This window comes from Nematolebias whitei, chromosome 17 (genome assembly GCF_014905685.2).
Source record: "Nematolebias whitei isolate Nwh7 chromosome 17, NemWhi1, whole genome shotgun sequence".
In the NCBI taxonomy this organism is placed as follows: domain Eukaryota; kingdom Metazoa; phylum Chordata; class Actinopteri; order Cyprinodontiformes; family Rivulidae; genus Nematolebias; species Nematolebias whitei.
The window spans coordinates 8,216,209-8,222,201 of record NC_056514.1 but is presented as its reverse complement, the minus strand read 5'-3'; positions in this window follow the sequence as shown (position 1 = coordinate 8,222,201).

Below are 5,993 nucleotides of genomic sequence, written 5' to 3'. Positions count from 1 at the left end.
GTTTCCCCGATGTAAGACTGATCACAGCCCTCCTGACACTGAACAGCATACACAACATTACTCTGTTTGTGCCGGGGGACTGGATCTTTGGGTTGAACCAGTTTTTGCCGTAATGTATTTTGGGGTTTAAAAGCCACTGGGACGTTATGTTTAGAAAATAAACGTCTCAGTTTCTCTGATACCCCCTCAACATACGGAATGACCACTGGTCTGGGTCTGGGTTCCTCCTTTTCACCTGATGGCTGACTGGAGTCCTGTTTGGGTTTCTTCTCTGCTTTCAGGAAGGCCCAGTTAGGATATCCACATTGCTCTAGAGCCTGTTTTGTGTAGGATTTCTCCTTCTGCCTGGCTCCCGAGCTAGTGGGGATGCTGTCTGCTCTGTGATACAGAGTCCTGATGACTCCTAACTTGTGCTCCAAAGGGTGATGGGAGTCAAACTGCAAATACTGGTCTGTGTGGGTGGGTTTGCGGTACACCTCGGTTTGCAAATGTCCTCTATCAGAGACTGAGACCTCACAGTCCAAGAAAGCCAACCTGCCATTTTTTACATCTTCTCGTGTGAACTTGATGTATTTATCCACAGAGTTGATGTGGTCAGTAAAATGTTGGACTTCCTGAGATTTAATTTTAATAAAAGTCTTCCTTCTGGAATTCAGAAATTATTTAAGTTAAGGGAGAGTAATTATAATTTACGAGGTTTATTAATATTTGAACAAGCTAAAGAGAAAAGTAAAGTAAAATCTAGATGCATTTCAGTTGTCGGTGTGAAATTGTGGAATGAATTGAATGATGAACTCAAATTATGTGTTTTTTTGTTGAGCTTTAAAAGGTCCATAAAAGGTAAAATTATAAAAGCTTATACTGTTATGTAGATGTATATATGTAGTGTTTAACAATGTATGTATGTAATGTAAGTATGCTTATACATATACACAGACATATTTTATATAGATATGTGTATATGTAATGTAATATATGGACAGTAGATATATTTTATTATTGAAGACTGCTGAGTCTATGAACAGGGTAGGCAAGTATAAGCCTCGGCTTCAGCCTATTCCTTTTTTGGTAAATTATTGATTTGTCAAAAAGTAGTCTATATTGTTTTACTTTTTCTGTAATGCTAATTTACCTAAATAAAGTTGAGTTGAGTTGAGTTGAACTATAGGATTTAGCAAAAAGGAAAGTCTTAAGCCTAGTTTTAAAACTGGATAATGTGTCAGCCTCATGGACAGAGATTGGAAGTTGGTTCCACAAGAGAGGAGCCTGAGAACTGAAAGATCTGCCTCCCATTCTGTTTTTGTAAATTCTAGGAACCACAAGTAAACCTGCAGTCTGAGAGTGAAGTGCTCTGTGCCCTTGACGCCGGACTTATCTCAACTCCTCATGAAATGTTTGGAAAACAACAAAGATGCTTTGACTGTTTCCTCACCCCTCCCTTCCCCAAGGCCGTGGACATGTAACAGAACCTCAACTGAGCTGAAGATGAACGTCACCTCTTATATGGACAATGGCTGGGGGGGGGGCTCTGGATTATGCTACGACTTTCCCTTAAAAATTCAATGTTTTCACCGTCTATATGTAAATGTATAACGTATGTTTATGTTGCTTTGCTGTGGTAGGTTTTTTTGATGCCTCAAATTGTGCCCTGTCTAGGACACGGTGTGAGAGGTCTTTTTTTTATACCCTCTCTCCTCATGTTTTCTTTCCTTTTCTTATCTAAGCAAAATATTATTCTAAATAAGAATAAGAAGGCTGCGCTCATTATTTTAGCCGCAGCTTCGTGCACTCCGCCCATCTTTGGACGACTGTACGTACATATTCGCGTTGTATCTCAGTGCAATGCCAATAAAGTTTATTCTGATTCTGATTCTGAGCCCATGGAGAGAAACTAAAACTGGAGAAATATGATCTCTCCTACTAACTCTGGTTAAGACTCTAGCAGCAGCATTTTGGATCAACTGAAGACGTTTTAAAGAAGTATTTGGACATCCAGATAATAAACAATTGCAATAGTCCAGTCTAGACGTGACAAATGCATGGACCAGTTTTTCTGCATCATTTTTAGATAAAATGTTTCTAATTTTAGCGATATTAGGCAGGTGGAAGAAGGCAGTTCTAGTAACGTTTTTAATGTGGGGGATAAAAGACATGTCCTGAGCAAAAATAACACCAACATTTTTGACATTAGAGCTGGAGGACAGATTAATGCCATCTAAGGAGGGAGAAAGACTGAAAAATTAATTCCTAAGATGCTCAGGTCCAAAAACCAAAACCTCAGTCTTTTCTGTGTTCAACAGTAGAAAATTAAGGGTCATCCAGGTTTTTATGTCTTTAAGACATGCTTGTAGTCTAAGGGTGCATTCACACTAGCCCTGTTTAGTCCACTTTAATCGAACTCTAGCTCGTTTTCCTAGAAAGTCCGGTTCATTTAGGGAGGTGTGAACGCACCATCGAACTCTGTCACGGAACATAAAGGTGAACTCTGGCCCAGGCTAAAACCTAGGTCTCGGTCCGGTAGAAGCGAACTCCAGCGCGGTTCGAGTGCAGTGTGAATGCAAACTCACCAGCTCAAATGTAAACAAAAGCTCATGAATATTGGTCCCGAACCGAACCCAGTCTACCGGACTATCTGGTGTGAAAACGACCTAAGTAGCTGATTGGATTCATTGGGTTTAATGGACAAATATAATTGTGTGTCAGCAGCATAACAATGAAAATTTATCCCATGCTGTTTAATAATTGTACCTAATAGAAGCATATATAAAGTAAAGAGTATTTTCCCAAGCACTGAGCCCTGAGGAACTCCATGACTAACTTTGGTGTATGAAGAAGATTTATTATTTACATTTACAAACTGGAATCTATCAGATAGATATGATTTAAACCATTTTAGAGCTGTTCCTGTAATCCCAATATCACATTCAAGCCTCTGTAGTAAAATATTGTGATCAACTGTATCAAATGCAGCACTGAGGTCTAACAGGACCAGTACAGTCACAAGTCCATTGTCTGAGGCCATGAGAATATCAATAGTTACTTTTACTAGTGCTGTTTCTGTGCTATGGTGAGCTCTAAACTCTGACTGAAACTCTTCAAACAGATTATTTATTTGTAGATGTTCACGCAACTGACCTGCAACTATTGTCTCTAGAATTTTTGAGATGAAAGTTAGATTAGATACAGGTCTGTAGTTGGCCAGTGTTTCTGAATCAAGGTCAGACTTCTTAAGTAAAGGTTTAATTACAGCAATCTTAAAGCGCTGTGGTACATAACCATTCATTAAAGACAAATTAAGTAGATCCAAAATGTGGACATTAATTAGGGGAAATACCTCTTTAAACAGTCTGATTGGGATGGGATCTAGCAGACGTGGATGGTTTGGATGAGTTTATTTAGTTTTTTTTACAAATCAGAGAGCTCAATAGGACTAAAACTGTCCAAACATAAATCAAGCTCTAGTGAAATTTTTAAAGTTGCCTCATTTGACAGGGGACTAGAGATAGTAGAAGGAAGGATGGTTTGAATTTTCTCTCTAATTGAAATAATTTTATTTATAAAGAATCTCATGAAGTCATCACTACTTATAGTTGTAGGGATACATGGTTCAACAGAAATGGGACTTTTAATTAGTCTAGTAATAGTACTAAACAGAAACCTAGGGTTATTTTTATTCTCTATTAAAGATGAGTGATATAAAGTTCTAGCTTCACGGAGAGCTTTTTTATATGTTAGCAGACTATCTTTCCAAGTTAAATAAAATTCTTCAACATTAGTAGAGCGCCATTTTCTCTCCTGGTTTCTAGATGCCTGCTTTTAAGTACGTAACTCAGAATTGAACAAAGGAGCCAGTTTCCTCTGATTGATTACTTTCTTTTTCAGTGGAGCAATTTTATCAAGTAAAGTTTGCACTGAAATTGTAAGATGATCAACTAGATGATTTAAGTCTCTGTTCTCTGATGCATTACTCTGCAAGACAGAGGAAAACATTGATGGAAGAGATTGTTTAAATTTGGTTACAACATTTTCTGATAAGCACCTGCTGAGATGAAATTTACTCTGTGACTGGATGGAACTCCTAGAAAAGACTGAAAATAATTTCACTACGACATGTTAAACTACGGTGTGTTGTGTAATCTGTATCTCGGGTTTCTTCAGTCTGTAACCAGTAAGTCTGTTTAAAGGGTGGCAGGTAGTCACAGGGTTGTTTTGTATCATGGTGTGTATCTCACTGAACATGGACAGCAGGAAGCTGAGGACAGAATTGTCTCAGGAGCTCAGAAAGACAATGACTGACATGTTAAAGGTAAAGACTATCTGACCATCTCAGTTAGCTTCATGTTCCTCTGACTACAGCTGTTCAGATTGTTCATCAGGTTAAGGTCCACAGGACTGGAGACAACCTCCATGTACATGTCCACAAGAGGACAACTGAAGACAAATGAGAGACAATACAATGGTAACAAAAAATAAATAAAACAGAACTACCAAAGACTAAGAGAAAAACAAAACAAGGAGATTCTAGCTCTATCCATCCATCCATCCATTATTTTTACCCGCTTATTCCATTTTTGGGTCACGGGGGTCGCTGGTGCCCATGTCCAGCAATCACTGTGCGAGGGGCGGGGTACACCCTGGACGAGTCGCAAGTCCATCACAGGGCCACATAGAGACAAACGAGACAAACAACCATTCACTCTCTCACTCACACCTAGGGACAATTTAGAGTTACCAATCAGCCTAACATGCATGTTTTTGGTCTGTGGGAGGAAACCGGAGCACCCGGAGAAAACCCACGCATGCACGGAGAGAACATGCAAACTCCACCCAGAAAGGCCCCTGGACTGGGGTTTGAACCAAGGACCTGCTCACTGAGAGGCAGCAGCTCTACCAGTTGCGCCACCGTGCTGCCGATTCTAGCTCTATTTAAGTAAATTTAATTGACATTAGAGAAATTTCATGTACACAAAAATGTTTCTGTTCAGAAAACCCACAGTTCATATGTGAATAACTTTCCAGAACAAAATTGCTAGTTTAACTTTACACAAAGACAAATACAAAAATGTGCAATTAACTGATTGGTCCAAAGATGGAAAGTTTCTGCGGTTTTAACCCCCCCACCCCTCCTTGTTGGTGCAGACTTGGGCATATAATGCGTCTTCATCAGGAGATGGCAGCATCTGTAAGGGAAAAGAACGTTGGTTATGTATTGTAACCCCAGATTCTATGTGTAAGCGTAGCCCTTTAAAAACGGTCTCTATTGGGTTTACCTGTGCGCAGCACGCCAAACACTGAAAACTTCTAGTCCACGCCCACCTGCTGTGTGGGCCCCACCGGTCTGTTATAAATTGCATCTGGATCGGAGCTAGACTCCCAAAGGCTTACACTTTTTCTTCAGCCTTTTGAGAGCCAGTGTGGCCCAGTTTTTAAAGGGCTACGCTTACACTCATAGAATCTGGTGTTACAATACGTAACCAACGTTCTATTTCGTGTAAGCTACGCCCTTTAAAAGCTGTCACTATTGGGTTTAAAGGGTGGAGCAGGATATGGTCCATGCCTCACTGGGTCTGTCCGAGAACCATCAAAAACACCTTGATATCCGCCCAAACCTCTTTCTTTATTCAAGCGTAATTACGCACCATTGATCCATGTACCTGGTGCATACTGGATTACAGGCATGCAGCCTCTGTGCCTGATCTTAACTGAAGGAATGTTTATTCATATCAGGCAATAGAGGAATAAGAGGAGGAAAAATTTCCAATGAGGAAGGAATTTTCCTGTTGGAACGAGTAATCGTAGAAAACGCCCACTAATAATGACAGAGCAAGGCTGTGTTGTTTTATTATTTGTTGTTTATATTTTTATTTATTTACTCTGACATAACTCTGAGAACTGAATGTGTTAGTGAAGAGCTGGAGACATCTCGTAAATAAAAACGGATGAAAGGGGTCGGTGATGACTGTAGTGAACTAAGCCTCAGGTCAAATCCTGAC